The sequence below is a fragment of the Homalodisca vitripennis genome, chromosome 3 (assembly GCF_021130785.1).
Source record: "Homalodisca vitripennis isolate AUS2020 chromosome 3, UT_GWSS_2.1, whole genome shotgun sequence".
NCBI classification, from domain to species: Eukaryota; Metazoa; Arthropoda; class Insecta; order Hemiptera; family Cicadellidae; genus Homalodisca; species Homalodisca vitripennis.
Genome location: NC_060209.1, coordinates 124551441 through 124563101, shown reverse-complemented (window position 1 = coordinate 124563101; position 11661 = coordinate 124551441).

The following is an 11661-nucleotide window of genomic DNA, read 5'->3' as shown; positions in this document are numbered from 1 at the left end:
TTAAATTTATTAATGTTTTGGCAAGCATAATACACATATTAAATATATAATACCCAGAGTGTCCACAAACTCTCTACAGAACTAACAATTGAGGCGGTCCATTCCAAAACTTACATAATCCAATTCCTGAAATTTTTCAGGAAACAATAAAAACGTTTAATTTAATAACTTTACAGTAAAATGTTATTTTTTTGTTTTCTTCAGGTGAAGGATACATGTTTTCATAAAATAGTGTAAACCTTTTTCTCTTTAGATGTCTAGTTTTTTCCAGAATTAACATTAAAGTTTGGATAATGTTAGTTTTGCCCTGACACCAATGGATAAAGATAGTTTTGGAAAGATGGTGTTAGGATAAAGTTAGTTATGTCATGACACGTTTTAATTTTGGCTAACATAAAACACTTAAAACAAATTAAATGTTGTGATTTTGACTAACTTAAGGGCTATTCTTTTAATTGACCATCACTGGGAGTATGGTGAAATATAAAAGAATGGTTATTTATATATCATTTTTATTATACATCAAACACGTAACTAAACTACAAAATCATCTTCTTGGCCTTGGTGACCTTCACAATACTCTTCCACATCTGGTACTTCTTCTTCTGTGATTCCCTCGTTTTCCATCATCAAACGTTTGAAGAACTGAAGGTCTTCTCTTTGATCCCAATCATCACCAAAATGTTTTTTTAGTAATTTTGCGATGTCTGTTAATTTTGCCTTTTTGATTAGAACTCCTTTTTTGACTGCTGACAAAACTATATCTTTAATAGATTTACCAGGTTTTGTCAAACACTTGGGGTTTTCGCAATTGGAGTTGTAGCTCCTCTCCCCTTTTACCAACACCCTGTTCCGTTGAATGTTTCTGCTAAAAACAAATCTCTTAACAAGACTAAATTTAAAATGCCATGCTTTCAATGGTTTTAAATATTCAGCAGCAGTTTCTTTCCAGTTATAAACTGAACAGTCTACACCTAATATGCGTACTGTGCCATGCTCAGCAAATAGGTCAATGTAGGTTTTTGGATTAGTGATGGTTGGTATCATTCGAAGTGCCTTCTCAATCCGACCAAACACTCTATCAGAAGGAAGGAAAGAGTGGCCGGGTACAGGGAATATAAGTTCAATATTCTTGATATTAGCAGGGGCAACGTTCAACAAAAAGTAGCTTAACATATTCACCATTATAGAATTACGATTCTGCCCTCCACAACCATCAGCGCACAATCGAATTGTCTTAAACGAACTCAGGTCACTTTTTGACAAAACATCAAAAATTATGGAACATATTTCATTTGAACTTTTACTGTGCTCGTTTTCTTGCCATGTATATATAAAAACATTCTCATTTGTTATTTTTGATATTGAAGAACCCTTCACTACTGTACAGTTGTAAGTATACAACTGGCGGCTATAGTAAGCTGCTTGGTCCGGTACCTTAGGGTTAACTAAATTTTTTTGGCAGTCAAATGAAAAGGTAACCATATTATCATTTTCCTCTCTAAGTTTGGCATAGAAAGCTTTACCTCGAAGCTTGTGAACTCTCAACTGAATCATCAATTCTACTTTGTGTACTTGGTTCTGTTCAACCTTGATTTTCTCACGCAGTTCAATACATTTTGAGCAAGCATCAGTCACTGGTCTACCAATTCCAATATTGTAATATTGGCAGAAAATATTCCTGAAGAAAGTCCTTTTGACTTTTAAAGACTCGTTTACACTAGAGTTGTAAATTTTCCAAAGTTTTGAAATATTTAATTCACAACTGAGATATTGCCTGGAACTTCTTCCTCGGCAATAGTGAGATTCTACTCCCTTTAGCTTTTCAATAAATGATTTTACACTTTCTCTTTTAATGCGGAATTTCTCTATGAGCCTAGCGCCACCTCTTTTTTCAACAGGCATCTGTCCGGTTGTAGCATAATTTTTCGCAATGTTGTTAACACGAAATCTACTAACACCTAAAATTCCGAGAAATGTTTTCTGACATACCTGAATCTTAAAGTCCTTGGTCCCCTTAATTTTTAATAGGTACTTAACTGCGACGCTCTTCTTTCCACCATTTTGTTTGGATCTTTCTCTTTGAGGTAATGACACTTCAATATGTTTCAGGATGAATGTATCTTGCTGAGTCTTCACAGGGTATTTATAAAATGCATCATGGAACTTCTTTACGTCAGACATCCTTAGTGATTTACATTTGTATGTTGGGCCGTTATGAAAACATCTTGGAGGTTCTGGCATTTGAGTAGGCATGTGCCTGAAAACAAACAAATTCATCAGGCTAAAGGTTTTAAAGAAAGTAAAATTGGTTAGAGTTATTTAAACAATGACCACACATCTACAAACAATGACCGATGACTGGAAAACAACAATCGACAACTTTATGAAATCCGGACTCATGCTTATCCAAACTCACATTAGTTAAAACATCCATTAATCCGAAGCTTAACAATTGTATGGCTGGACTATCATGTATCCAAACAGATAATTCAATAAACCTTAGCCTACATAAGCCAAAATTGTAGGTTATTATTCTGCTTACCTTTTTCTCTTATCCTTTGTCTTTTTCCATTCTTCAGGATTTGATTTCCTTCTCCTTGATTTATTAGGTGGAGTTGGTAAAATGGTTTCTGATAAACTCATTACAACTTCACAATTAACTTATTTAGATTGTAAAAATATTAAGTAAATACAGAACAATTCACAGGCAGCAATACAGAGGCAAGACAAAATTACAAACATAAACAAAGTCATGTGACTGAATCCAGGCCACCCATTGGGTAAGAGGATAAAGATAGTTTTGGAATGATAGATGATTAATGATCACATGGCATTAATAACGCCATCCCATTGGCTGATGGATTATGCTAGTTTTGGAATAGCATTACTGAAATTAAGTGAGTTTTGGAAATGACACCTAGTTTTTAGCATTAAATATCCGTATGATACAGTTAGTTTTGGAAAGATATGACCTGACTGCTTTATTCCTCTCTTTCTGCTAAATGCAGTGATACCAATAACTCAATTTCGAAAAAAAATGGATTTTGTGAGTTTTGGAATGGACCCGCCTCAATTATCTTTTTATAAAAGTATAATTTGTATTACACTTATAATAATTCTATGTACTAGCTCAGAATAAAACAATAAATATGGAATGTTTTCTGTTCAAGAGTTTTAATTACAAGCGATATCAATATTCAAACCACCAATTTGCTTGTACGTCTTGAACTGTGCCACTAAAGTTAGCTGGACATTTCAAAATTAATTTTTTACATGTATGGTTGTATCAGCCTCCCACAACTTACGAATTGTTTATTCTATTTTAATATAAAACTTATATTCTCAATATGTGTTACATTTGGTAGATACCATATGTAAATAAAATGGTTATTTTATACATTATACATAGTTTTACATTACATTTAATCCAAAGAAACGTAAATCTTAAAATATTTAAGGATATCATCACAATTCAACAATATACTGTTTTAATCAGCTGATTAAAGCAGCTAAATAATCATCCGATTTGTATGGCTCACTATACTAGCAGTGCTGTCACTTGATATTGTTTAGTACTTATACTTTTAAAAAGAATTGTCTCCCTTATTTATCAATCTGGTTTCGTAGGACTTTTTAATAAATTTTCAGAATAAAACATAATATCTTTAAAATATTTAAGATGTCGCCAATTTAAAATAAAACACTAGTAAGATATTAATATATTTTCTGCTGTTATGTATTTGGATCGTAAAGCTACAAACCAAATATCAATTAATTACAAGTTCAAAAAACCAAATGTTGGTTGGTTAAATCCCCATCATAATATGTTTGTTGAGGTTTTAAAGTTTGAAGATGATATTTTGATATGCTTTAGTTGATCGCTTAAAAGATTGGTAGAGTGTTCTGGTATATTCCGTATGTGGGTATTGATTTAACGAGTAACAAGTATAATGGTGAACAAGGTAGGAGTACACTATATCATGTATCGCGTAACAAGCTTCACTGAGGTTCAATGCAGAATTTGAAGTATATAGCTCATGTCATTATTGACAGATAACACGACAGAAATCATACGACGAAGAAATTTTTACACTCCTATTAAACAAAAAAGCCATTGTGTCAGCCTACTCAGTGATAGACATCAACGGCGCGGCGCTTAGCCACGGTTCCATTGTATATAACTCATTCCTATTACGCTTAGCCTATAAACAATAATAACACTATTATATAATACCTATATAATTATAAAATGGATATTTTGGGCATAAAGTGCCTTATAAACATTTTTGATGATTTATTTTTCAATTAGTAATAACGAGATTGTTTGGAACAAACTGCATAATAATCAGTAGATTTAAGCTGTGAAAACGGTTGATAGTAAGAAAGATTATAAAAAAATCATTATTGATAAGTAAACATTCCAGATTCTTTGTTATATTCTCATAGTTTTATAACATTTACATGACAATTTTATTTATTTATTTTGCATACAACGTATTTTACTAACAAAGTAATGTATGGTCCTTGATCAATCACCTCTATTCAGTCAATTTACAAAACGACCCTATCTTATTGGTTCTAGTATTCGTATAAAGCAAAACGTGTATACAATACTTCTAGTTTTGAATACTGTACTTTGTGTATGGAAGCTAAGAACATGATTGTAGCTCCAATATCGATAAACACAATATCGAACCGTTAACGCTAATACCGCCATATCTCGTATTTTCCCTCTCAGTTTACTGCATTACAACTGCAACGCGTACACTATTGCAATCTGTTCAATGGGCACCTAATATTTAAAATATTCTAGGACGTTCTTTTCATTGCGAAAACATGCATTTACTTAATACTGTTTTCAATATCGTCAACAATGATAAAGCTAACTTATTTACATACGTTTAATCATGGTTTGATTTAATCTTGATATTGGGAGGAGCTCGCCATATTAAAAGAGTTTATAGAAAATAATCAAAATTCAACAATTGAATAAGTGTAATCATTAGATTACAATAAATGGCTTATTATGTATTTAATCTGACTGAAATTTAGAATTCCGTCCTTCGGAATTTGTATTAAAAGGCAAAATCAAAACTCATCAGTTACAGGATTAACATTTTTGTCGTATTTTATATACTTCTAAAGATGTAAAAGCTTCCAGAGGTCGATCGCTTCCAAAAGAGGTAGTTCCATAAGGCAAGAGATTCCAGAGCTAAAGAGACACCAGAGGCTGGGAGTTCCCAAATAACAGTAATCCTTAGATATGTGGCTTGTTCCGGAAAGGAATCTTGTATTTGGTTTAAATTTATTTAAATGTGCCCTGTCCAAGTAAAATATTGGCCATAATAAACACGTGCTTTTTAAAAACTTGTGACACCAAGTCAACAGTTTACATTGAAAAAAATTGCCTAATTATAAAAAAGGGTTTACATGAAAAATTAGCTTATATTCCTTTACGTTTTAGTTACGTAACTAAATGTGGAGAAAATTTAGGTTTTTATTAGTTTTGTTACGAATTTTGTTTAAAAAACATACTTTTCAATAGTCATTTTCTCAACTCTGCTTCAATTAACAGACACCAAATTCGTCTATGGCACAGACTAGGAGTCCCGGTGTAATGTGGCTTGATCAACGAAGTACTGCCGACTGATGATCCCTTGTCGAGACAGGGTGAGTAAGGAAATGAAGAACAGATTCCATCCATGTCCAAAACCCAACTCATTTAAGGGCGTATTTTTTGTCAGACGACTATGAAATTCCCTCGTTATAGAAATATATGATTGATACAATAATAATGTAAAAAAGTAGTTTTTCTTGTATAATGTTTATTTCTCAATATTAAAAAGATGAATTAAAAGAAAATTTTAAATTTTTGTGGATTGGGCCACAAACTGTAGTAAGGGAAGCAAAAATAATAATGCTTTACACTATGAAAAATGTGTTTTTTTTTTATTTATATAAAGCATCTTTAGAACAACCACGAAACCATCCAGCACCAGAATATTATGACTGAAATAAGGGCGTTTAAGTTTTAACATTGTTAGTATGGAGTACTAATCGAGATGGTCAACAGTACAGCCGCCTCATAGTAAGGTTGCTCGTAATAGTCTCATAACGTGATTATCAAAAATATTCGACAAAACGTACAGAGTTTTTACTTAAAATATTGTTTTAAATCAACAATACTATTGTTATATTGTAAGTAAACATATTGAACTTTCAATTTTTCTTCTTTAAAGGTCTTGCCATCTTTAACAATGGATAAGAGTAAGCTGTATTTACAAAACTTAAGCATTTTCTGGTCACACTGCATATAAGTATATAAAATTTTGTAAGGGTACGTTTTGTTTGAATTTGAGCAAAATATACATAAAAGAACAAGTATTAGTATCATCGTAATAAAGATGTATCGTATGAATAGAAAGTTCATTAACCATTAGTTTAACACAGTCCTGCGTTTTGAGCAAAGCATTGCTGACAGTCAGCAGCAACAGAGCGCCGAGTGATTGGAATGTTAAGCTGCTTTCACAATACCTTGGGGAAATCTAATTGTGAGAAAAACTAGACTTTGTCTCAAACGTTTCATTCTACTTTGTAAAATGTTACCACAATCAATTTTATTATATAGCTGTTGAGTTTGAAAAACTATGGCAGGCATAACTTTAATACGTTTCACGATAATAGCGTGGGAGACGTTACATCGTTTTGTTACAAGTTAAAGTGTCTTGTAAGTAAGAAAGTCACTTGAGTAGTTTAGACTGGGACGGCAGAGTGAGTTATGCTCTAAGTAACTGCACGTTCCATCTTGCCAGTTCAGTCTGGCTCAACCAGCGTCACCAGGCGGAAGTCTATTGTCAGGACTTGGAGTTATGCCCACTAGGTCAAATTAGTCCTAAATATGCCCTAGATGTTCGGAACAAGTTGGAACCTCTCTCATAATAATGGCAACTGTCACCGCACTGCAATCTGTATGAGTATTTTCTTGATATAATGTCTGACAAACACTTTTTTACTTTATATATAGGCTACATGTTGCAAAATGTTAGTAATTATAATTAGTTCATTTTAAGCTGTTGTAATACTTTAAAAATAAAATACTTCTGTCCTAAAAACATACAAGCAAATCTTTTTTGAATTTCTATTTATTCTTCTGAAGTAAGTAGGCAAATAATTTATAATAAATTGTCGGCTTTATTAGGACCCGACAAGTCCTTTTTGATATTGTGTTATCTCTCCAACTATCTGTGCGAATACGCTTGATAGAGATATCCTAGAGACATAGGTTATTCTTGGTCCAAGAAAGAACGCCGTTGATTTTAGAGTATAAAGTCAAAATTATTATAAAAATTTAATTTATTCAAACACAACATTTTACATTGGTCTTTTCAGCAACCATGACGGCAAAGAGTACAGCGCAGAATAACCTGATAATGTTGTGAAAGATAATCATATAATATTGTCCATTAAGTTACCAACGTATAGGATTAGGTTTGTAAGACTTGTTGGTTTTATCAATATGAACCATTATAACTCCATTACCTACTTCTGTTAAAAGACAGCTAAAGTAGGTCTTTAAATTTGCAGTAAAAGTTAGATAGTAACTTTGTCTTTGATATCTGCATTACAGTACTGACCAAACACTGCATACTTAATATTATTTTGCTGAAACATAAAGTTAAAAATACATTTTCACTAACTTTTAATTTTCTTATCTGGATATTTTCTTACTTTGTCCTCAAACCCGGTTTCAGAAAATATCCAAATTATAGGTTCTGTTATTCTCAGACGTATTCTACACTTTCAACAACAAAAACGTAAACAAATTGAAAATAAATAGTGGTTAAATTAATAAAAAGTATGGTGTGCTATAGTAAAACAAAGTTTACTCAGAGCAGTTTGATTACATTCAACAAGGCTCTTTTAACTAAAATATGGAACACCCATACAACCACCATTAGATTTTTATATAATAGTGTACATGTAATATTGTTGTCTAGACATAATATATACCATATTAAAGTATATTCAAGTAATATTTAGTAGGCGAACTGAACATGTGTGTTATTGAAAGCCAATTGAAAGCCGGTGTGTTACATACATACAGACAGACATGTTAGGTTGTTTATATAATAGTGTACATGTTATATTGTTCTCTATATTTAATACACACCATATTAAAGTATATTCTAGTAATGTTTAGTAGGCGAACTGAACATGTGTGTTATTGAAAGCCAACTGAAAACCGGTGTGTTACATACATACAGACAGACATGTTAGGTTGTTTATATAATAGTGTACATGTTATATTGTTCTCTATATTTTATATACACCATATTAAAGTATATTCTAGTAATGTTTAGTAGGCGAACTGAACATGTGTGTTATTGAAAGCCAACTGAAAGCCGGTGTGTTACATACATACAGACAGACATGGTAAGTTGTTTATATAATAGTGTACATGTTATATTGTTCTCTATATTTTATATACACCATATTAAAGTATATTCTAGTAATGTTTAGTAGGCGAACTGAACATGTGTATTATTGAAAGCCAACTGAAAGCCGGTGTGTTACATACATACAGACAGACATGTTAGGTTGTTTATATAATAGTGTACATGTTATATTGTTCTCTATATTTTATATACACCATATTAAAGTATATTCTAGTAATGTTTAGTAGGCGAACTGAACATGTGTATTATTGAAAGCCAACTGAAAGCCGGTGTGTTACATACATACAGCACAGACATTGTAGGTTGTTTATATAATAGTGTACATGTTATATTGTTCTCTATATTTTATATACACCATATTAAAGTATATTCGAGTAATGTTTAGTAGGCGAACTGAACATGTGTATTATTGAAAGCCAATTGAAAGCCGGTGTGTTACAAGGCCCTGGAGAAATCTGAGGCGGTCTGCTCTCTACTACGCGCTCTGCCGACTCTGCAATTACCCAACTTTGATTTACTTCGATTTCATTTCATGGAGTCGGCTAGTTTATTGAAATATGGCCTGATTTGTATTTCCAGTTTGGGATGATAAAATGCGATTTTGTTGCCTAAATTGAATTATAAAGATATGTTAGAGCAATAATAATGATGTCCCAACGTTTCTCCGAATAAAACAATCTACTGCATAGTGAATAACATGGATACCAAAAGGATATATTTACAGTTATTAATATTAGAAAGGATGACTAATAGATCATGATTTTGTTTTGTTACAGCTTTTGACTTTCGCCAGTTTTTATTTTGTGTTATTAGATTACCTACAATTCTTGACTAAGACAATTTAATAATGATTAAATTACAGGAGACCCCATTTTGAAACTTGTTTTACCCCACCTTATTTGACTGTTTGTATCCTAACCCGGATGTAGTTGGCCAAGGAATTTATTCGAAGATGAAGAGCAACCTTTACAACATTTACAGCTTCTTTTGGAATGAGTGAATCATAAATCATCAATGTGAGAAAGTCCTTCTCTGTTTCACATGCTGTACCAAATAAGTTCTACGTAGATTGTAAATTATATATATATATATATATATATATATATATTAAATTTGGCATAAAGGTAAATGAGTACGTCATATTGTCTAAAATTCCAATGATCTCTTGCGTGACACAACCCAACACTATTGGTCCAACTGGCCAATGGAGTAGAGCATAAAAAATTGATATATTTTTATTTTTTTTACTAGTAGTTACCCACATCTTCACCCAAACTACCACACAGTATGGTTTATTGTGTAGCTCAATGATTTGGTCTTATTACTAGTGACATCGCCCTCGAAAAGGTCATCGTCGTGAACTCTAACCTTAAAGATCAAGATAGCTCAGGGCGTCTCTTATTTCAGTGATAATCATTGTAAGAATCCTTGCTTCTAAATTACCCTATGTAAAAGATCCTCACGAATAACAGTAGTATTATTGGAAACCTTTATTGGCAGGGGAGTTATCAGTGGGTATTCTTGGAATGGAACCACACAACTTCTTGGATTTTGATTGAGGCGAGTTCTGTCTGCAACACTCGTATTACGTGTATTAAATACATTGAAGTTTTAAATTTTATTTTTGTTTTTTTGTATGAGTAAAATGTTATCAAATAAATATGGATTTTAGTGATTAGTTTTGATAGAATCTAAATATTTTACATGTAAACATTTTAAAAAATTAGTCAAGAGTTTTTCTTTTGATAAACTTTACTGGGGTGATTGCGTAACTGACATGTTTTATAAACGTAACTATAATCTAACTAAAACTCTCTATATTTAATTACATATTAAAAACAAATACTAATATACACAGATATCGAAGACTACAAAAAAGGTTTTATCGTTCAAATTTATTAAACGACGTTTTACTCGATAACATACGGTTTAATTTAAGATAAAACAGTAATCGAGTTATCACTGTAAATATAATGGAGTTTTTCAAGGCATTATAATTTTTCCAGGAAAATGTCATATTAATTGTAAAGAATTCGTTATTTACATAATGGCGAAATATAATATTACATACATATTACATAATGGCAAGCAGATGAATATTGCATAACGGTAGCACGAGTTTGTCACGCTGTCAGGCCTTATATTTAATTACTGGTACCTTAGATATCATTTTTATCCAGTCTAGTTAGAAACACTTTTATTGCTCGCCGGAAAATATTTCCACCGTACGTTTCTGAAAGTATGCTATTAAGCTGCTTGGGTGTCAATAAGTTCTTTTAATACACTTTTTAACAAAATAAGATAAGATTGTGTCGCAAACCAAGAAACATGCTGTGGTGTAGTCTCATCTAAGCGTCCTTTACCTGGTAAAACAAAAACAAATGTTCATAATTTAATCAATTTACTGAAGTTAAAGAACCGATGTATACAATTTTCAATTACGATTTAGAGGTATAGAGATAAAATTTCAAATCAAGTTTCAATGTAACTTATACTAGTATCGTTTACACAGCCTCTAAACGGGTCACCCATTTAAAGTAACAGCTCTCAAGTGCACGATCAAATTTATTTGAGGTGAGATAATGTAAGGGAAAATTTATACATCAGAAGATGTACATTCCACCTAGTTAGTCTGCTCGAAACTCGTCTGCAAAGTGATATCTATTACCGTTATCGGGAGTATAGATAGTATAATACAGTGTCTGAGCTTATACCATGTCAAGACACATTATTTATACTAGTTTTACTTTCACAAACTTTCTCTGACCACATTAACGGTTAAAGGTCTCACGGGTTGCTCAGTATGTTCTATTAAATTAGTTTCTTTGCTTCTTGACAACTTCTGTTTCGAAGTTCATTACTTTTTGTATCTGGGTAGAAATTTAGATACTGAATTAAATGAAGATGCTGGTACAGCAGTTTTGACCTTTCTGTAAATAACGGTTCCTCAGAAACTTATTAGAGACCAAGAGCGGCTAAAACACCTTGATACCTCATATTATAATACAAATTTCAAAACTTTTTTCCAGTTTTATCCAGGTTAATATTTAGTTGACAATATAATATCAGTACATTTTGATGTTAAATGTTTAAAATCTAATCATTTCGTACACTATTTATATTTATGATTTAAAAATATGGCGTGTACCTACACTGGTACGTTGGTACTACTGATATGGTAAGTGTTACATTATAATTTGAA